At 37.6% G+C, this 23069-nt stretch overlaps 1 pseudogene; it reads left to right on the top strand.

Moving 5' to 3' along the window:
* Positions 1-17194: 17194 nt before the first annotated feature.
* Positions 17195-17348, top strand: LOC117284805 (annotated as a pseudogene).
* Positions 17349-23069: the final 5721 nt, after the last annotated feature.

Consider the following 23069-nt stretch of genomic DNA (forward strand, 5'->3'; position numbering starts at 1 on the left):
TTTTAACATGAAGGTTTTCAGTTTTTGGCCATTTAATATGAAGTTGGCTGTTGTTTTTTAATAGATAGCAATTATTAAGTTGAGATATAGGCCATCTATTCCAATTTTTTTGCAGGGTTTTTATCATGAAAGGGTGTTGCATTTTGTCAAATGCTTTTTCTGCATCTATTGGGAGGATCATATGGTTTTTGTCCTTGACTTTGTTAATATAGTGTATTACATTTATTGACTTACATATGTTGAACCATCCTTGCATCCCTGGAATAAATTTGACTTGGTCAGGATGCATGATCTTCTTGATGATCCTCTCTATTTTGTTTACTAGTATCTTATTAAGGATTTTTGCATCTATATTCATTAAGGAGATTGGCCTGTAGTTCTCTTTTTTAGTTGGGTCTTTCCCTGGTTTAGGAAACAAAGTGACACTTGCTTCCAGGAATGAATTTAGAAGAATTGTTTTCCTTTCAATTTCATTGAAAAGTCTAAAGAGTAGTGGCAGTAGTTCTTCTCTAAATGTCTTGTAAAATTTAGCAGTGAATCCATCAGCAACTGGGCTTTTCTTTGTTGGTAAACTTTTAATTACATTTTCAATTTCACTGATTGTAATTGGGGTGTTTAGAATATTTTTTCTTCTTCATTTGAATTTGATATTTCATAAGTATCTAGAAATCTGTCCATTTCTTCTGTGTTTTCCATTTTATTAGAGTACGGGTTCTCAAAGTAAGTATTGATGATCTTCTGGAATCCTGTTGGATCTGTTGTGACTTCAACGTTTTCATTGTTAATTGCATGGATCTGAGCCTCTTCTTTCCTTTTTTTGATAAGGTTAGCTAATGGTTAATCAATTTTGTTTATTCTTTCCCAAAACCAACTCTGATTCATTTATTTTTGTATCATTTCTTAGTTTCCATTGCATTGATTTCTGCTCTAATCTCTATAATTTCCTCTCTTGTACTAGCTTTGGATTTTTCTTGCTCTTGTTTTTTTAGTAGTCTAAGATTCATCATTAGGTTTTTTATTTGAGCTCACTCTGTTTTCCTAGTGTGGGCATTCACTGCTATGAATTTTCCAAGTAGAACTGCTTTCATTGTGTTCCATAGATTCCTGTATGGTGTATTGGCATTATCATTTATTTGTAAAAACTGTCTAATTTCTTCTGTGACCCACTGATTGTTCAGGAGAGTGTTGTTCAATTTCCATGTGTTTGTGAAGTTCCTGCAGTTTCTTATGCTATTGATCTCCAGCTTGATTGTACTATGATCTGATAATATACAGAGGTTAACTTCAATTCTTTTGCATTTATTCAAACCTGTTCTGTGATCTAGTAGTATGTGGTCTATCTTGGAGAATGACACATGTGCAACTGAAAAGAATGTATATTCTGATTTTGTGGGGTGGAACACTCTATAGATGTCTCCTAAATCCATATGTTCAAAAGCTTGTTCATTTCTATTATTTCATTGATTTTTTGCCTTGATGATCTGTCTATTTGTGATAGTGGGGTATTTAGATCCCCTACTACAATTGTATTAGTGCTTATTTGGTTTTTCATGTTACTTAATATATGTTTTATATAGTTGGGGCATTAATATTTGGTGCACATATGTTTATGATTGTCATCTCTTCCTCTTGAATTGTTCCCTTTACAAGGATTTAGTGGCCTTCTTTGTCTCTCTTAATCAGTTTTGGTTTGAAATTTACTTTGCTAATTAGATAGCTACCCCTGCTTTTTGCTGGGCTCCTGTCACATGGAGAATTGTTTTCCATCCTTTCACTTTCAATTTATGGGCTTCTTTCTGCACTAGGTATGTTTCTTGTATACAACATATTGTTGGATTTTGCTTCTTCATCCATTTTGCCAGTCTATTTCTCTTGATTGGTGAATGGAGGCCATTGACATTGATGGTTATAACTGATACGTTCTGACTTATTATTGTCATGTTATTGTCCTTTTGTTGACTCTTTTTACTTTCCCCCCTCTCCTTTTAGTTTCTTGCCTTTCCTATTTGATTTGGTCTGTTGAGCCTCATGGTGTTGTGACCTTCATTGTCTTTTTCTAGGATATTGTTTCAAATTCCTTGTAGTGCTTGTTTGTTATTCATGAAGTTTCTCAGGTGTTCTTTGTCATGGAAATATCTAATTTCCCCATCCCTTTTGAAAGAGAGTTTTGCAGGATACATCAGTCTAGATTGGAGGTTGTTTTCATTTAGGACTTGAAATACCTCACTCCAAGCTCTCCTTGACCTGAGGGTTTGTGTTGAAAAGTCTGCTGTGATTCTAATGGGCTTTCCTTTGCATGTGATTTGGTTTTTTTCTCTTACTGCTTGTAGCATTTTGTTCTTCTGTTAGGTTTCTGGGATGATGCTAATGAATTTCAATAAAAACAGAAGAACTCTTCATCAATAGCTGAGAAGCTCTAAAACGAGTTTGGCTATTTTCTATTTACATGACAAAGAATGGTTTGGGGTCTTAATAGTAATATTTTAGCAGCACCCAAACAGGGGCATGAAAAGGAATCAAGTTTGCACCAGTCCAACTACCTAAGGTAATATGATAGAAGCACTCACCACCAATGCTTCACACTATTTCACTCTCTTGCTCCTAATAACAAGAATTTCTCACTAGAAATAGTGCATTAATAATCTAGTCTCTGAAACTGCTAAGTGTGAAGAATCACTTAAGATAAGAAATATGTTACTTATTTTTGGCTAGTCAAGAATGAAATGGCCATTGATATTTATTTATTTATTTATTTATTTATTATTATTTTTTATTTTTTCTCTCTCATTGAGTTTATTGGTACATTTTAGGTAAATAGTACGGTTACAATCATCATTGGGATCTTGTACCTTTACATGACAGGTCTTGGTTCTCATTTTTCCCCTTGTACCTGCCCTCCCTTCACCCCCTTCTCCCACTGGTATTATTTTTAACTGTTCTAAGTTCAGAAAGTTTTGTATTTGATGATCTAAAATGAAAATATGTTTTGCCTCTACCTAACAGAATAAGATGGTACATTAGCAAATAGTTCTCACTTTGTTGAAAAAGAAATGTTCTAAATTTATGTACTAAAAACTACCTAATAAACGATATCTGCATACTGCAAGTCTTTTATATTGTGCACCATTTTAGGAGGGAACAAAAGTTCACAGAAGTTTATTCAAATCATATATAATAATACCCTAGGAATGTTGATTTATACATATGTATGAGATCTGTATAAACTATATATGGTCATCTTAGCTGGACTGTAACAATTGCCTATAATGCAAAAACTGACTCTAAAGGCACCTATTAAACACTGAAATTCACAATTTAGTCATCACTTTTCTCTTCTCCAATATAAGATTATCTGGCAATTATCTGATGCCATGCTAAAATGTTATAAGTTTAGACCGCTCTGTCAATTTAATTTCTGAGACCTAAGTCTAAGGAAACAAGCCAAAAAACAGATAAGGATTTATATTAAAATGATTTTACTAGAGCATTGCTTATAAGAACAAAATAATTGAAAAGAACCTGAATAATAATCAACACTGGAATAGATAAACAAGTAATGACCATCTAATGCAAATATTTAACCATTCCAGGCATCTTTTGTCAGAATCTCTGATGACACAGAAGAGTACTCACAATATTAGCATACTGGAAAATAATATGCTACATAATGGATCTGAATTTTTAAAATATATCTTTTGGACTAGGGGTGTAGTTCAGTGGTAAAGTGCTTACCTACCATGTGCAAGGCCCTGAATTGTATCCCTGGCATCACACACACACACACACACACCACAAAACGATAAAGTAAATAAGCATATCTTTAGCCATAGGTAGATATAACAAGATAAATAAAATAACAAAATATTAAGAGTATTTTTATGGAGAGTGTTTTTAAAATGGAAGTGAAGAGTAGCAGATACAATGGTAGAACCCTGGTATTCGCCTAGCAGAGTCAGTAATTCTCCAACACCTTAGATTCCAAAGAACAGTAAGGATGAAAGAGAAGTTCCTTGAAATGACTTTCAAAACAATTATCTCTTTAAAGGGCCATGTTCCAGGACTGTGTGTGTGTGTGTGTGTGTGTGTGTGTGTGTGTGCGTGTACAGTACTGGGGATTGAACACAGGGCCTTCACAGTGAGCTACATCCTCAATCCTCTCTAGTTTTATTATTATTATTTACATTTTGAGACAGTCTTTTGTTTGTTTGTCTGTTAAATTGAACTTTATTGATAAAACTGAATTCAGAATATCTTACTAGGAATAGCAGCAGACCCAGCCAAACTTGATAGCAAAAATGTGGCAGTCTCCTACTTTATATAGGAAGCTGCTGCTTATCAATTAGTAGGTAAATGTAAGGACTTGTAAAAGAGGTGCAAAGAATCACAGCATTTTAGCCTGAGATAGCTCTTCATAGGAATTTATTGTTTTACCTGCAATGCTCATGGCACCTTTGGGCCAACATCCTGGAAGACAGCAAAGCTAAGGTAATGACATTACCAAACATGCCAATCCTCTGCCAAGAACATGAAGGCAGTTTTCTTTTTATTTTCTTTTTTTAGAAAATCATTTATTGGTACATTTTAGATATACATGATGATAACATTCATCACAGGGATTTTGTACCAATACATGACATATCTTGATGCTTCTTTTTTTCCCCACCATTCTTCCCCATGTACAAAAGCTTTGTTATTTTGGTCCTTTGATTCCCTTTTTTTTTTGTCCCTTCATTCCTTTCCTTTACCCCCTCCCTTGTTTCCCTTCTTATTTGAACATTTTCTTCCTATTTCCCAATGTCTATTTTAGTCCTTATTTCCACTTTCATTTTCTCATACCAGAGATACAATGTGGTATTTAAACATGTGGGTCCAATTTATTTTACTTAGAAGTATGGTCTCACGGTGCCTCCTTTAGCTAGAAATGTCTCAAGCTCATCATAAAGACAGTTATCCATAACTCCTTGAATACTCAGCTTTGTAAAGCTTTGAAATTATTCTCCATCATCACGTGCATGTTTGAGCATCTAGCTGACATGGCCGCTGCTCTCCCTGTCCCAACCCCAAGCCCAAACACAACATGAATTGAAAGGACTATATGGCTGTTGCATCACACAACAAGCCAAACATTTCTTATATCTTTGATAGTGATTTTAAAGTAGTTCATAATTAAATATGAGCATTTTGTACAAGGACAGTTACACTTTACAAAAAAAATCATACAACAAAAGTTGCTGGAGTCTGACTTACAACATGGATTATGGCTTGAAATCATGTTATATAAGTCTCAAATTTATTTAAAAAATCAGTTCTGGGCTAGCTGTTGTAATGCTGAAGTTCTCTGGTATAATCACTCTCACCCAAGTCATATCCCCTTTCTTAACACTGAGGATGAATGTTTAAAGTTTCTACAAAGTTGAGCTGTGCTCTCTTAGATGACTAGTTTCACCACATATTATCAGTTGCTGTAGAGTCAGTGTCATCATTTTTGTAAGGATTCAGTCCATTGTAAACTGCTTCAATTACATTCCTCTCTTTTAGCAATTCACCCCCTGGTGGGAGGCTGGGGATATTCTGGGAAAAGTTGAAAGCCTTCCCTCTAAAATCAAGAACAAGACAAGAATATCTACTATTGCCACGATTATTCAACAGAGTACTGAAACATTAACCAGAGAAATCAGGCAAGAAAAAGAAATAAAAGAGTATATATAAGAAAGAAATAAGTCGAATTATCATTATTTGTAGATGACATGATTCTCTACAGGGAAGACCCAAAAAATTCCACCAGAAGATTACTTGAATTGGTAACCAAATTTGGTAGCATAGCAGGATCCAACATCAACATATAAAAATCAGTAGCTTTCCTTTAAGCCAATAATAAACTCACCAAGAAAGATATTAGGAAAACAATACCACTCACAATAGGATCAAGAAAAATGAAATAATTAGGAATTACCCTAAACAAGGAATTGAAAGACCTTAATATTCTAATGCACACTGACAGCCTCTAATCAGTCTTCCTATTAGGTGCAGTTCTCAAAAGGTGTTTGACACCAGAACCAATACCTATCAAGTGTTCAGGCACACCAATGTTCTTCAGATCACTTTTAGGAGCACCTTAGAATAGGAGATAGTCAAGGCCTCTAAGAGTGAACAATTTCTTTTTATGAATCATGGTTCACAAGAGTGGAGACATTTCCATGGGATGATAGCATATACCAACCTCACGGGGAGTATTTCTCAAAGTGTCCTTAGCATCTTGGATGAAAATATATTCCCAAAGAACAAAAGGTTTGCCCTGTTTTATTAACTCTGGAACCAAAACTCTGAGCCTGCTTGGGACACTAATTCATATCACATTCTCACTTCTATTCCAGTTAGTGCCTAAGCATGCCTTATCATCACAAAGCAAAGGATCACTGATCCCAAAATGTGGTCCAAAGTTCTCATCTTGTATCTGAACTTTGCACAACATTCAAGTTGTGAGCTACACAAATATTTATTTTGTCTTCTGCTCTCCTGGAGGCAGACCAGAGACATTTCTTTATTTTTTCATTCATCTTAGGGTACTTAGAGATGGTTTCTCTACACCAAGTTCTTGATTTGACAGTAGTAGTTCTTGATTTAGAACCTTTGATAAAATCATAACCACACACTAATTTTGTTGCTACATTTTGGCTTTTATGGGACGATAATCTAGGCACTAGTTTATATTTCCATATATAGACCATGGTGGGTTGTGAAGAAGACCACAGCAAGCCCTTCTATTGATGGTTGCAGGTAATGTACTTTGCACTATGACTGTTCCACTCCTTCAAAAGGTGAAAGCAGAGTCTGTTCCTCTACCCTCATGTATGTGGGTTGACTTTTGACTTGATTTGACTTATGAAATGTGGTAGAAGCTACACGGGGAGTCCTGAGCCCAGCCAAGGCTTTGAAGCTTCCACCTAGTTCTTTTGAAACTCATGTCAAGAAGGCTGGGAGCCTAAATTTCCTGGGACTTAAAGGAATCTAAGATCCTTGAGCTATGTTGGTTCTGATTTTGCCTCTGCAACTCACCATATGTCCTTGAGAAAGTGACCTGGCATCTCTAAATCATCCATATAGTACCTGGCTGAAACAGTATGGTACGGATTAGTGCTTAGTACAGGACCCATCAGAAGCAGTTTCTGGGCTATTGTAGCCATTACAATAAGGACCTTGATGAGTTTGTTGCTTTGTTAATTGTTTCTATTACTGATCCCTAGTTGACAATATTTAAGAAGCACTCCCTCCCCTCAAATCCCATCAGGTTTACTTTAGGTTTTTGCCCTGTAGGGCCTACCTATGTTGTGAGGACATTTAACACATCTTGTTACTCTTACAGTGTTTTATCTGCCAGGCCCTGATCATCTTCATTCAGGCCTGGTGCCTCTTACTGTCGTTTTTAGGGGATTTAGGGTGATAAAGTGAAACAGCCTTATATAATCCCTGGTCTGTGGACAGGGACAGCTTAGAGAAACTCCAACAGCAGCAATTCCTGTCTCAGTGTGTTTCTGATTTTCCGAAACTATACTCACCTGAACTTACACATTCCCTCATAGAGGGACAGACTGAGAGAAGATGCTATTCACTTGGCCAATGTCCCCCCCTCATCTGGAGGGCCAGTAAGTGTAACCAGGCATTGCAAACTTCTTCTGGACTATGACAAAGGTTTATTAATGGATGCTCACCACAAGCTTGAGAAGACTGTGTATGGTTCCCATTCTCCTAGAGAGGGCTATAAGGGTGTCTAGCTAATGGTAATAACCCAATCTATCTCTTCTTAGTCCCTTTCATACTCCTCACCATCAAGAACAGTACTTCAGAGAATCTCTTCGGGGAGAGGCACACACCATAGGAACACAGCTGGGGGGACAGGCAAGGGTAGCTGGTTGGAAGTGGTTCATAGTCTAATATGAGACTCCTTCTGTGACACAAGAAATGCTAATAAAAGGTATATAAATAAGCTTCTAAAGGCAACTGGAGCCAAAGAGAAATGACTTGAAGTCTGCATACTAGTGAACCCCTCAGGAGGAAGTGAGGCATTTGCATCTTGAAGTCCTCTGGACTGGCAGGCAAGAATGTGGTAGGTGACACTTGAAACCCAAGATCTCTATGAAATTCCAGGAGCAGACTTGGGCCCAATCACCCAGTGAGGCATATCTGCAGTCAGGAAAGACTGCCAGAGTCTTTTCCTCCTCTTCTGTGTGGGCAGAGGGAATAACCACAATAAGGCTATTTGATGAAATGTTTAAATCAAGGTAAGCTGCTCAGGGGACAGATAATTTTAGTTAATTGGAAACTGTACTGATATGTTTAAAGACAAACAATGCCAAAAATTAAAGCCACTTAACTAAATTAATTCTGCTATTATCAAAACCTTGTAAGACCTAGAGGTGTAATGAGAGATGCCTCAGACACAAGGAGTCAAGATTCTAATGCAAGATTTATGAAGAATTAACTGATTGTTACTTTCAGCCATGGTCCTCATAACTTCTTGGACTACTGATCATCTGCAAACATGTCTTACCTTTGGCATTATTAGGATGTTCCCCCAACCACTCCCACAATCCTCAAATACATATTTGTGGCTTTTATGTTGTGGCCAAAGGGATCAGTTCTCCTAGGCAGATACTAGATGATCTGCTAGCACTGGGGGAAGATTTCACAGACAAAGAGGAGAGGTCCATTGTGGCAGAAAACTTCCTGCCTCTGCCACCAAGCTCAGTCCTCAATGCATCAGATTAAATAATTCAGAGCTCTGCCTGAGTTCATGCAATGGTTCATGCACAGGGCAGAGCTGCACCTTTACTGGTCATATTGGTATTCACCATGAATAATAAAAATCTTCAAGTGGAATCTTTGCAAACATTTTATTGGATGTATGCAAATATTTTATAAGATGCAAGAAACAAAAGTGACAAATATGCTTTAGAGGCACAGAAAAAAGCGTGGCTCAGGGGAAGCAGATGAGAGGTCTTCCAAAGTACATTCTCTGTTGTCATGTAAAGGTACAAGAGCCCAATGATGAATGTAACTGTACTGTATACCTAAAGTGTACCAATAAACTCAATGAGAAAAAAAAATTACATTCTCTGCAGTGGACGGGTATAATGAAACACAGTTTGCCAGAGTCAACTCCTGTTCATATAGATAAATAGCTTATGTTATGGGGCCAGTTCATGAGTCAAAGTTCTCCAGGAGAAGTTCATGACTTCTGTAGAACTTCTAGGATTTTATGACATTCAAAAAACCTAAGAACTAGAGGTTAATTTTAAACACGGCCAATGCTGCATATAATTCAACACATATGCATTGTATTACATATAAATTGAAGAATCAAGGCAAGAGAATAGTATACAGTCAGTCAATGACATTATTCACTTCTACATGTACAGGTGCTATCCTTTGGTGAAGTCCTCAAGTGAAGAGGAAGCATTCCTTTGTAATCCCAGGAACTTGTATGCATACTTTACCCCAGGTTCCCAGCTTGAACTCTGGACTTCAAAGAAGCACAGGTGCTTGGTTGGTGGCCTCAATGGTTACAGCCTATAGCTCTTCAAACTGACTGCTACACCAACACAAAATGATGCTACAGTATAGTCTACAACAGGCCTTTTGAATAGTATTCAAGAAGGCCTCTCTGTCTGAATGATGGGGAGGTTGAGAAAATTCACGAATCCCACTAGGATTCACTGAGCACAGCCTGTGGTGGTGATCTCAAAAAGACAAGAAGCAGCACAATAGGTCTACATAGGAGTGAAAACAGGCAAGGGAAACTCACAACACCAATGCAGACAGAAGTGTCAGGTGGCCAGCTCAGCCACAGTGAGTAATCTATAGATTGTATTACAAGAGTCAACACAATGGGCTGAAGCATCAACTGCAAATCCAGGGTTTTTTTTGAGATTATTCAGATTGTACAGGGATCACACATATTTTCTACTGTCCCAACCCGCTCTAATAAGACTGTGCACTAAATTTCCTGAACATAGAATCTGATTTTGGATATTCTGTCTACTATTCCAGCAGATGATGTATATCACAAGGCATGGAGATAAAACCTCTGCTGAATGGACAGGTTTGGCTCATCCAGGGTACTCCAGAGCAGGAGAATATTTGAGGAACAGTACAGCCCAGCTAGCTAAGAGATTTTTGACATCAGCGTATCAATTTAAATAATCTATAATTGAGTCTGACGGTTGCATTCCTTATTCCACCTGATAAAGTAGAACTCCCCACAAGGACATAAGTACAGGCAAATGCCTCAGCAGGTTAGAGGAGGAACAATTGCTCAAGCTTGTTAATTGTCCTTGAGGTCCATCTGTACAAGTACCACTTAGGGAAGTTCTTTGCACATTCCTGTCCTCGGCCAGGGCTCAGGAATCATCACAAGTGGGGAACAGAGAGAGGAAGCTGGCATCACACAGTGGCTTGTTGTAAGTACAAATTCAAAATAAAAAATGGAAGATGAATTCTCCTGTTGAAATCTCAGATACCAGTCCTTCCCTTTTCTTAGAGCATTTGCTTTAATTTTTATTTTAAAAAATTTAGGATGGGGGATTTAGCTCAGTGGCATCTTGCCTACCTTGAAAGCGCAACATCATGAGTTCGATCCCTGGTACCTAAATAAATAAATAAATAAATCCATTTAAAAAATTTTAATTAAAAAAGTTTTTTTTCAGTTTTTTTGAGACAGGGTCTTTGTAGTTCAAACTGGCTTTGAATTCACTATGGAGCCCAGCCTGGTCTTAGTGATTCTCCTGTCTCAGCCTCCTGAGTGCCACTACACTCAGTTTAGAGAATTTCCTTTAGAAAACTTGTAACTTTCTCCTAATCTCACTACCAAGTATGCAAATATTTAAAAAATCTAAATAAACATCCTGCCAGTTTAACAAACAGGAATGAACAAGGATGTCACTGAGAAAATACCTGATATCCTCTTTCAGGTCCAGTTAGCACTTAGATGGAAGGAATGGACAAGGAGCAGGCTGCAAAATATTTGAGTTCCATAAGAATTTCAAGAACTTGGGAAAGAGAGAACACATTGAGCAGTGGAATCTAGAATGTCAGCCAGAACCTCCTGCAAAGGGAGAGGGAAATACTCATTACAAACAGTGCACAGACTGACTGTTGGTGAAGCTCCAGGAGAAAAGCTTACAATATGAAGACGAGCGACATGGTGCATGGTGAAGTTAAAATAACCTACTCAACATGGACCATCCCCTCACATTATGGTACTACCCTCAAACATAAGAGAATGGAGGGCCAACTACTTCCCTGGCCATTTCCGTAGGCTTAAGGCTTTGAAAAAAGAAGGCTGACATATCACAGCCTCCACCAACACACAAGCCCACTATTCCCCAGGAAAAGGGAGAAGAAGGAACCTTCGCAGTCCTTCACTGCTGTGCCCACAGCACACTGTCCTTGACAGCGCAACAAGGTGTACCGTTGGCAAGGAAGTCGAACCCTGAGGCAGGGCACATGAATCAGCCCACCACTGCACTAAGATTTCCAGCACAGACCCAGGAGGCTCCTAGACACCCAGGCTCATCTGTAGAGGCCCATGATGATCTGAACTTTACTCAGTTCATCTACTGGTCATTGTCAAACCCTGCAGGGCTTATCTTTTCTTACCACTGTGCAGAGTATGGGCAGCGGAAGTAGGCAAGAAGTGGATGGAGAAATGCTTGGAGAAAATTGCTCCTATATTCCCTGCCCTTGAATTAGGAAACCTCAAGATTTCCAACACTGTATTGCTTTGTGTACTAGAAAACATCACAATGAGTATACTGGTATCTGAGCATAGAAGTCTGACGATAGGACATCCTGATTTTATTCCCAGGACTTCAGATATACCATGCCCTTGTGTCTGGCCATGTATACTTCCTGTGTGACCTTTCACAAGACATTTGAGCCATTCCTGCATGGAGGAAATATGTGTCTGGGGACTGTATTGGAAGAACATTCCAGCAAGAGCAGCTCATCTTCATGTGTCCCTGCAACTGAACATGGTTCATCATAAAATTGGAGGCTGAGCGATCACCTCAACCATGGGCCTTTGTTCTCCAGAAATTGTAGGTGCTTGTCACAAGACTCTGATACTTTTTTTGTATAAAAGAAGCAAGAGACACCTTTCCTGAGCTAGTTTTCACATGCAAATATAGTACAAAGAATGAGGCAGACACTGTGAATCCTTCACCAGAGGCTAAGGCCTGCACGCTCATGGGAAATGGAACAGAAGGACCTATTCCTGTATAAAGCTACTGTACTTTCCACAAGCACAGTAGTAGCTCCTTCTTCTCCTTCTTCTTCTTCTTCTTCTTCTTCTTCTTCTTCTTCTTCTTCTTCTTCTGCTTCTGCTTCTGCTTCTGCTTCTGCCTCTGCCTCTGCCTCTGCCTCTGCCTCTGCCTCTGCCTCTGCCTCTGCCTCTTCCTCTTCTCCTCCTCCTCCCCCCCCTTCCACCCTCCCCTCCCAGCGAAGAGATGCATTGTTGTGGAGCGGGCACCTGGAAAAGGCAGGAGACACCACCAGGAACGCACAATGCATGTCACAAGTGCCCCCCACCGAAATCCCTCTGTTCAGCCTCCAGGAGCAGCTCTGCCTCCGGGACCATACGTTCCCCCTCTCAGCTGTTAGCTGCTGGATGAGAGGCCAGAGCCAGTGCGTCATTCTATAGTTCCTGCTCAGAGCAGCACTCCACTGTTATGAACCACTAGCCTCTATAATTCTTCTCAGTAAAAGAGTAGACAGGAGTGGCTCAGAAACCAGACATAAAACCAGGTCATTTCTTTTAGCATTTAGTTCAAGATGTGTTCTCCCAGCCGTGCAGGAGCATTTTGATCTGTGGTCATTTCTTTCTTTTTGTGTCACCCAAGTTCGAACTTAGGACCTTGAGCTTGCCAGGCAGGTGCAGTGCCACTGAGCTACATCTCCGGCCCAATCTGTAGTCTTTTCTAATTATACATATATCTTGTGTGACCTCTGCATCATTATATTTACAACAAATTAGAGAGAAATTAGAGGTAACTCCTGTCCTTTTAAAACAGTTTAAAAGGCTTCTTGGAGAAGGGAGTAAAAAGAAGCAATATGTATGTGTACCAATTTCCCATGATGAGTGTGTTTAATATGTTTCAAAAACATATGCTAATAAAATTTTAAAAAGAATTTTGCACTGTACATGTAACTCAGAGGTAGAGCCCATGCCTAGCATGGGGAAAGCCCTGGATTAGATCCCAGCACCACCACAAAAACAGTCTTTTCACAGCCTCTGATTAAAACAAGGTGTAGGGCTACTTGAACCTGGATTGAGTTCCTTTCTAAAAAATTTTGGATCTGTTACCATGGCAAGATAATTATATATTTCATAAATCTTTAATGAAGTCCTCTACAAAATAAAGATAATAGTAGTACCTAACTCACGGGGATGTTATAGTTAGGTGCAAAACTAATGTACTTTTTTTCAACAGTGGTAGCAGTGGCTACTTTCTTTTAGCATCATCGCCACCAATATTAGCATCACTATCATTTCTGATAGATTAATGGCTCGCAATACCTGTTGTTCCAGTTACACTATCAGAAGCATATAATAGAACAAACATTCATTTGCATTTTTTTCACTAGGTAACTTTTTCTGTTTGTGGAAAGTCTTTATTCTCAGGGACAACAAGTGATGTTTCAGGAAGACTAGATATTGCAGTAAAGGTGGGAGATATTGGCCTTCAATTCCCAAAGGGAAAATGGGCCCCTTCAATACCCATATAAGAAAAAATGGCATGCACGTCTTCATCAAAGTAAGAAGGCATAAATTTACTTCAAAAATCAATTATGAGAGTGCAAATAAAGAAGTGGTTGTCATAGAGAAGCTTAACCAGTAATATTTCAAAATGGTCACAGTAGGTATAATTCTATGCAGCTGGATTTTCAGAGATAATATGTCAGCATATTCTTCTAAAATTTTTAGATTGTACATGAGTAAAATTTGAAAAGTCATTCCAGAAAAAAAGGAAGAATGGCACATCAGCCTTTATATATGTCATACTGTTTCCCAGATGATAGCAAAACTGTTTCATGTTACATGCAAAGTCCATAGTGTTTTAGTCAAAGGCCTTGCTTCCAAGAGTCCATTATTATATATTCTCTTTCCTTAACACATACAAATGTGAGAGGCATGAAAAAAACATTCTGAGGCAAATTATAATATATCACACCAAAAAATTGCAATAGTTTACCATTCCAGTTAGTGAGTAGATATTATCTAACACATGACTGATGAAACTAAATGCTGAGGCTGTCCTAGCATGAGCTCATGGCAAAGAGCCAAGCTCAAGGACCTACTTTGAATTTAGAGAAGGTGTACCTTCTCTTTCATTCATATCCTGGCTATTGAGATTGAACCAGACAGACCCTTTTGGAGCCTTCTGCCTTATGACTTCCACCTGAATACCAATGTTCAGCAAAATTGCCAATAAAACCATTCATTTCATCGTTCCCCACAGGACCCCCACCAAAATGAAGAAAATCGAGAGGACTATGCATCCCAGAGGTAGAGGAGACAAAGACTGTCTATGTAATAGGGCAGAGGCATCACAGTTACACTTGAATGTCACAAAAGCTTTTTTTTTTTTTTTTTCTGTACCAGGGATTGGACTTGGGACATTGCACTTGCGAGGCAGGTAGCAGAACCACTGAGCTAAATCCCCGGTCAATGTCACAATAGCTTTTGAATAGGAAATCAGCTGCCTTTGGTCACCACCATGTTTAATAGTACAGAAGCATGAGTTTGGGTAATGTTTTTCTTCTGAGTATCACGGGTCTCAGCTTTTCACTGGGTACGACGTGACAGTGACCCTCATCTAAGAATTTCAAGTAATTTGACCCATTACCAGCATAACAAGAAAAGGTTAAGTGTCAATAAGCTGGGTAAAGCTAGGCACTCAGTTCCTGTGAAAAATGGAAAATGGAATTTAACTGAGGCTGAGGGAAATTCAGGGTCTGTGATTTCACTTCTTTCCAAAACCTGCACCAGTAGAAAAGCAGAAGAACAGGAGGCATCCATTGAGATCAAAGGCAGATGCCTCTTTAAGAATGCCTGACAACTTAGAGAGTAATGCATATTTACATTTAGTATCTCTCTCCTTTCAAATTGTCAGATGTTTCCATCTGGGTTGCAACGAATTACTCACCAACACAAGAGACATGACTTTACATGAGCAAAATAAGAGCAGAATCCTCTTTGGAACTGCCAGGTAACAACCCTCCAGGCTACACACGGTGGCAAGTTCTGATGGGTATTGGGCACTGAGCCCTGTCAATCTCTATGTGAGGTGTTTAAATTCTCTAAGACAGAACATGGCTCAGCTGAGGAAAAGCCCTCAGTCCTGTGCTGCATTGGCCTTGACAGTAGGATTTGAGGTGTTTCTGAGGAAATATTCTGGTAACCACTGAGGAATCGTCCTGGCCTTGGGAAATGAAACGTGCATGTAAATAACCTTATGAAAATGTAAGCATCTTTGTACAAGTCTGGGGCTTCAGTAGTAAGAAAATTGAAACTAACCTTTCTAACACTTTCCTCCAATACATGGATTCAGCAACTGAGACACTAATGCCTCGAGCACCTCCTGTGTGCTGGGTCCGTTACAGATTTGATGGCATGTGATTCTTACAACATCCAAGACACCAGGTATGAGTCCCATTTTGCTGACAATGGAACTGTCTCAGTTACTTTCTCATTGCTGGCACAAAATACTTGACACCCACAAATTAAAGGAGGACTGGTTTACTTGGCTCACAGTTTGTAGAGGTTTCAGTCCATAGTCAACTGGCTCTAAGGCAGGGTAGCACAGCAGAGGAGAAATAGTCAGTTGTATGATGGGCAGGAGGCAGGGAAGACTGCCTTCCATCTTTCACTTTTTATTCCATCCAGGCTACAAGCCTATTGTTTGAAGCCATCACTTTTAAGGTAGGGGCTTCCATTACCCACACCCAGGACCATGCTAAGCCAATGTAATCATCACACATCCTCAATCCATATTCACACACCTTAGATCTAGCCACCTCTGAAAAGCCTCATCTATGAGCACATGAGGCTTGGGGATGGGGGGGGCTGCAGCTGGATACAAGCCATAACAGGAACTAAGACCAAAAGACAACAGGGAGAAGACACACAGAACATTAAGATTCAGATACTAGAGATTGAATAAAGGGTGGTGTGTGGACCCAATAATTGTTACAAAGGTGAGAATTGGCCAAAATGTATGGAAGTGAAAAGACTTGAAGGGGCACTGGGCATATTGTATATCACAGCTGGCTTCTTTCTCTAGTACTTCCCAAATAAATGCCTTCCCTCTAGCTTTCAGGTCTGATTTTCCACCAAGACTTGGTCAATGGCTCCACTCTTACCCCTTTCCAATACACAGAACCAATAACCTTTACATTTTCTTATTTACAATACAAATAAAAGCTCTAACCAGCACTCCCATAATTCCTGAATTCCTCAAGTTTTTCTGAACAATCCAGTTCAGTCCCTCTGGCCGCCACCTGCCACTGCAAGAGTTTCTAAACAGGGTAAAAGTCAGTCAAGTAAAACCTTGGTTGGTAAAACATCATGGTGTAGTGTTTTTGCAATCAGGACACTGGAATAACTTCAACAGCTCTACAACAAAGTCACTCATATTCTCCAAAGTAATACAAATAATGCCTAGAAAAAGGTGTCACTGCCAACTGAAAAGAACAGATTTCTCTTCAACCCCTTCACCCCTCCCTGTTTACAAAGACTTTTTTCTGTTTTTTTTTGTTTTTGTTTTTGTTTTTTTTTTTTGAGACAGGGTCTCACTATGTAGTTGAGTCTGACCTGGAACTCACTATGTAGCTCAGGCTGGTCTCAAACTCACAGCGATCCTCCTGCCTCAGCCTCCCGAGTGCTGGTATTACAGGCATGCGCCACCACACCCAGCAACTTTTTTTGTTTTTTTTTCTTTTCTCATATTTATTCCTTTCCCTTCTTTTCTTCTCCTCACCCCTTTCAGTTCTTCTTCCTCTTTGGGTTTTTCTTCCTATTTCACATTATCTATTATACATTTTGATCCTTATTTACACTTTCAATTTGTCACACTGGAGAAACTATTTGGTATTTACACATCTGAATACTATTGGTTTCACTTAAGAGTATGGCCTCAGCTTTGTGCAATGGCAGTATCATAGTCAGTGAGGTTTATCCAAGGCACGATTATTGATAATTGAGAGTATGGCCCCAATGTGTATCCATTTAGCTATAAATGGCTCTAGTTTCTCATTTTTTATGGCTGAGTAGTACTCCATTTTATTAAAAACACCCACATCTTTTTTATCCAGTCTCTAGTTGATGGGAAATTGGGCTGTTTCCAAGTTTCAGTTATTAGAAACTGTGCCACAATGAACATGGGTGCATGTGTGTCACTGTGGCAATGATTCTTTTAATTATTTTGGGAAGACACCCAGCAGAGGAATAGCTGGGTCAAATGGGACCTCCAATCCTAGTTCTGTGAGGTATCTCCATACTGATTTCCACAGTGGTTGCACCAGTCTGCACTCCCACCAGCAGTGCAGCAGGGCTCTTTTTTCCCCACAACTCCGCCAGCATTTGTATTAGTTGATTTCTTGGAAGGGAAGGGGACTGGGGGGGGCAAGATATATCATGTAAAGGAACAAATTCCTAATGATGAATGTCGTTGTATTGTATATGTAAAATGTACCAACAAACTTAACAAAAAACATTTTATAAAAAACAGAAAGAAAGGAACAGATTTTTGAAACTAGAATATTGTTATGGAGTTAGTCAACAGTGTTTAGCACTGAGCTTGGGTACTCATGAAGTGATTATCTGGAGTAAAGACAACTTCTTTCTCTTGTCCCAGAGTAACTTCTGAAAATAGATAGTGGGAGGAGGGTACTCGAGCAGGCAGTCTATGCCAGGGAGGGCAAGAGTGAAAGACAGTGGAAAGCAGGGATATTGCTAATCAAACTTCAGATAACACAGTTCCTCAGAAGCCTATTCCTTCACACTGAATGCCAGTTCATCTCAATAAATCAATCTTAGCAATGGTATCAAATAATGCAGTAAGGGTTATACCACTTATTTTCTACAAGGGGTGTATCAGAGAAATGAGTTTCATTCTGGCCAGCAACAGCACAACAGACTCATTTAAAACTATGGGAAACATCCTTTTAAATGAGTTTCCTGTTTTCCTGATTTTGTACTGATTATTGGCACTAATCTACCAAGCATGATTATGGCTAACGACCTTTTAAAATATGTTTTTAGTCCTATTTAATTGCATATCAGTGAATAATGGCAATAGCAGATCATAACATGCCAACAATACAAGTACATTTTGGTGTATAATGGCAGTAACCAAATAGTAACTTGAAAAATTGTTTGCATTGGAAAGGACCTACGATACTCAGATCATTTTCATGATTTATTCCTTATGCTAAATAACCTTACGAAGATATGAGATTAGACATATCCTATAGAAGAAACAGGAAAAAAATGAATAATTGTTGGTACACAATGCAGACTGAGAACTCTCCTCTTTTTTGGTAAATGTGACTCTAGCACACGATGCACAACAGTTAGGTAATAAAAATGTCCTCAATCCAAACAATGATAATATTTGAGGTATACAGAATTTAGGATTAACAAGGCTAAAGTGGAAATTCTTACAGTCTGCATTCCTGAAAGGACTGACAATACAGGTAAAGTAAAATATGAGTACCAGCATTGAATCTTCCAGTTTTCTAAGTGTAATTGAGACAGATTCTGAAAACTTCATTATTCCATCAATATTAGAGTCATTGAATTACTTGAACATGAGATAATATACATCATTCAAGTCAATATCAAGAATCAACCAGCAAAAAGGCTGATAAGCAAACTCATCCATCACAGTCATCAAAAGGAACTGAGCCTTTACCCTCACTGAAAGTATCAGGATACATGGCTTGAGCTCCTTAGGTTTATTGTGCAAAACATACGATATTTTCCTTTAACTGACTTTTCTCCTTCAATATACATTGGGAGTCATAAGGTAAATGCATGATTATAAGCTGATATGTACTTCCTCTTCTTCAGCCCAACAAGGTAGCACTTGAAGCAATAAAGGTACAATCAGCACTTGTGGCAAAAAGGGCAGGGACAGCTCCCTCACCGCTAAAGAAGGAGTAGCATATTCATGGCTGGCCTTGGGTCAACTCTATCCCCCTCATCTGTAAATAGAATTTACAAAAATATTTTTAATTTTTAATGGTAATACCTGAGAAAGAAGACATAGGCAACCATTAATATAAACTTTCTCTGCCTTAGATTTTTTTTTCAATCTAAGAGCAATGGGAGTGATATTTCTATATGGTGGGGTTAATAATTACACAATTTTATACAATCACAGCATTTAGAATACTGCTGGAAACATTTTATTACCCAAAAAGAGTTCACTTGTTCACTTTTGTTAGTAATAAACTCATTTCCCTACAGAACCCAAAATAATACTGTTTAAAATGAAAAGAACTTTTAAGAATGACGCCAACTTCTTAATGCTTTTAATGATCACATTTGTTAAGCTTAGAGAAACTTTTTATGACATAATATCATGCCAGTTTTTTCTCTTAAACTCAAATACATTTTAATTTAATGTTCTTGATCTAGAATTTGATCTAATTAAAATTACTTTTGCCAAATTATGAAAAAAAAGTAAGGGGGGTGGAGGGGTTGAAGGGAGAGCAGGGGAAGGGGAAGAGAAAAGAATGAATATATATCATGTACATTTTGAGCCACAGAAGATTGTGCGTGTGTATGTATGTATGTGTGTGTGTCTTTCTTTTCTTTTTGGAAATCTTATGAGGTAGCTTATTTCGTCGATTAATTAGGGTGCTGGATGGTAGAGAATTTTGTCAGTCAACTATGTACAGAGTAAATACCGTTTCTTAGGCAAAGGTAACTTTTTTATATAGTTGTAAAATTCCATTATATTCCATTGCCAAAGAAACATTAAGAACTTTGTATAGCTGTATAAAAAGCAACTAATTTTTTTGAAGGTCCCCTGAAATTCTTTGATATTGGAAATATTAAAAATTATAACTCCACCATATGCTAAAAATCACAACACAGTACTCTTTTATTTTGGAATTAAGTATTAAACCTTATATTCTTCTAGCTCTCTGGATAGATTTCTTTTTTTTTTTTTAATTTTATTGAGTTTATTGGTACATTTTAGGGATACAGTACAGTTACATTCATTGTTGGGATCATGTACCTTTACATGGCAAGTCTTGATTCTCATTTTTTCCCCTTACCTCTGCCCTCCCTTCACCCCCTCCTCCCCTCCCCATCTACAAACACTTTATTTTCATCTTTTCATTCTCTCACATTTTTTCCTTTTCCCTTTTTGTTCTTCCCCTATTTATCACACCTTCCCTACACCTTTAGCTCCTTTCTTCAAATTTCTAAATGTCAGTAATTTTATTAGAATCTTATGCATTGAAAAGCAACTAATTTTTTAAAGAATAAACATTTTAAAGTCAGTAAACATACTGTGTCTTTGCAGAAGTTGATGTGCTGAGGAGGAAAGTTATGGGTGGGTCTCTTTTTTTTCTTAGCTTTCCAGGCTTAAGATTTTTTAATTTCTGTTTTTAAAAATGAAGATTTGATACATTCTTCCAAAAGGGTAAATTATTCGTGCTCAGTCTAAGAACTTCATTTTGTGGCAAATGACGTATCACAGGATTTGTTCAAATAATAGATATTTTCAGTATACAAATGTAAATAATCATAGATAAGAATGTACTTTGCTGTATTTTCAAATAAGTAACCCTCCTCCCTTTTTTTAAGACATTGAAACTAGGTATCAATTAATCTGCTCTTCCTGATATACCTGGAATTTTGTTGTGGTAATGTTTCATCCCATTAATTTTAAAAGCATTCAGAGTGCTCAAAATTATTTCAGCAACCATAACTTGTATTACATCATTAATACTTTATGTGGGCCTGTGACCCACAAATGACTCAGAATAGAGTTCATTTCTAATTATAAATTACTAATCAGTCTTTTTGATATTTTAGCTATCATGGAAAAAATTAGCCACTTTGTGTTTTTATGAAGGCCATGGAATAAAGGTATCCAAAGATTTAAATATTTTTATCTATTTTGATTTTTGTTAATGTTACTCTTAAAACATACAGTAGATAAAGGTGTACAAAACTTCACAGTAGCAGAATTGGAATATTTAAAGATGGTTGACATTTTTAATTTTATATCTTTTGTATAGCTCTACAATGAAATGTTTTGTAATTTGGTTTCATTACTAAGATCCAGTATTTGGCAGCCATAGTTTAGATAATATTGTTTAGTACTATTTGCTTGCATGTTAACAACATAATCTTTGGAGGACTCACAAATCATGATACTGAACACATTTCTGAGGCATTCTGAGCATCACAGCAAATGCTATGGCAATACTTGAGTAGACTAAACTGTTCCAGGCTGATTTCAAGAAGAAAAACTATAAAATAACAGCTCTATGTGCTCTGAAAGTATGAATTCATGTGTTTTCCCAGCCCTCTGGGTCACTGATTGGGGGCATTTGTTGTCCCAGTAACAACTGGCATCATGACATACCTGCAGTGCACCTTAATATTATATTAGCAAGGTTTTTATTCTAAAACAGAATAAAACTGTTAAATAAAAAATGTTCGTCAAAGTTCTTTCTCTTAAATAAATTTTCTTTCAATAGAAAAAAAAATATATCATGTACAGGTACAAATAGTCAATGATGAATGTGATCAAATGTACGTATAAATTGAATAAAAATTATATATAATTATATGAAAATTATATCTATATCTCCATACATCAGGCCAAGCATGGTTTCACAAGCCTGTAATCCCAGCACTCGGGAGGCAGAGGAAGGAAGATCACTGTGAATTTGAAGCCAGCCTGAGCTACGTAGTGAGACCCTGTCTCAAAACAAAGCAAAAATATATTAAATGCTTCAGTTCTAAAATATAATTTCATGCTCCAAGTTGATTAGCAAGAGCCATTCATGCCCACAAATCTGGACATAGATTTTCTCATTTGGAAAATAAAAGTCTCTCCATGATTCTCCTAAAAGAAAGAAAGAAAACTTTAAAGATGGAATTGAATGGAATTAAATAATGAGTTATTATGAAATTGTGAGATAATGAAATCCTGAGCGATAACAAGTGATCCTAAATGTTACTCAGAAGTAGCCCATGACCTGCATAATAATGCTGATTTTTAAAGTGGGCTTTGTGCTTAACATTGATTTATCAAAATTTTGTCTCCATTTTCAGTAGATCCATGAAATACTATATACAAAGACTAAAAAAATTTTTTTTTGTTTTTTGAGACAGAGTCTCGCTATGTATTTGAGATTGACCTGGAACTCACTATGTACCCAGGCTGTTCGTGAGCTCACAGAGATCCTCCCACCTCAGCCTCCTAAGTGCTGGGATTGCAGGAGTGCGCCACCATGCCCTGCAAAAGACTAAAATTTAAAAAAATGTAATGATATTAAAGCAATTTAATGGCTAAACAAAAGGTTCATCTAGGTAGCCAATTGAATTTAATAATTGTAGAAATGGAAAAGACACAAAGACATTTTTCTCCCATTTGTGAATTAAACACATTGGAAATTTGTCTTAACAGTGCTTATGAAAATGGACAGGAACTACATGTAGGAGTATAAATTGATCCTATGCAAAAATCTCTAAAATAAAATCCCACACTGTTTTTAATGAAGGATAAGGACCGACCTTTAAACATGATTACAGTTGTAAAACATCAATGACATCATTTATAAATCAAGACTATCACAAAACGTTCATTTTAAAGAAAATTTATTATAAAGGAACAAGATCAGAATTCAAGTGGTAAAAATTATGTGAAACATACAATTATACAATAATATCAAGGACATTCAATAGATATTAATTTCTATTTTATTTCTGTAAATTGAAATTTACACTAAACCTTATAAAGGAAACTTCTGTGAATCAC

This window comes from Fukomys damarensis, unplaced genomic scaffold (genome assembly GCF_012274545.1).
Source record: "Fukomys damarensis isolate Sample0158 unplaced genomic scaffold, DMR_v1.0_HiC HiC_scaffold_39, whole genome shotgun sequence".
NCBI classification, from domain to species: domain Eukaryota; kingdom Metazoa; phylum Chordata; class Mammalia; order Rodentia; family Bathyergidae; genus Fukomys; species Fukomys damarensis.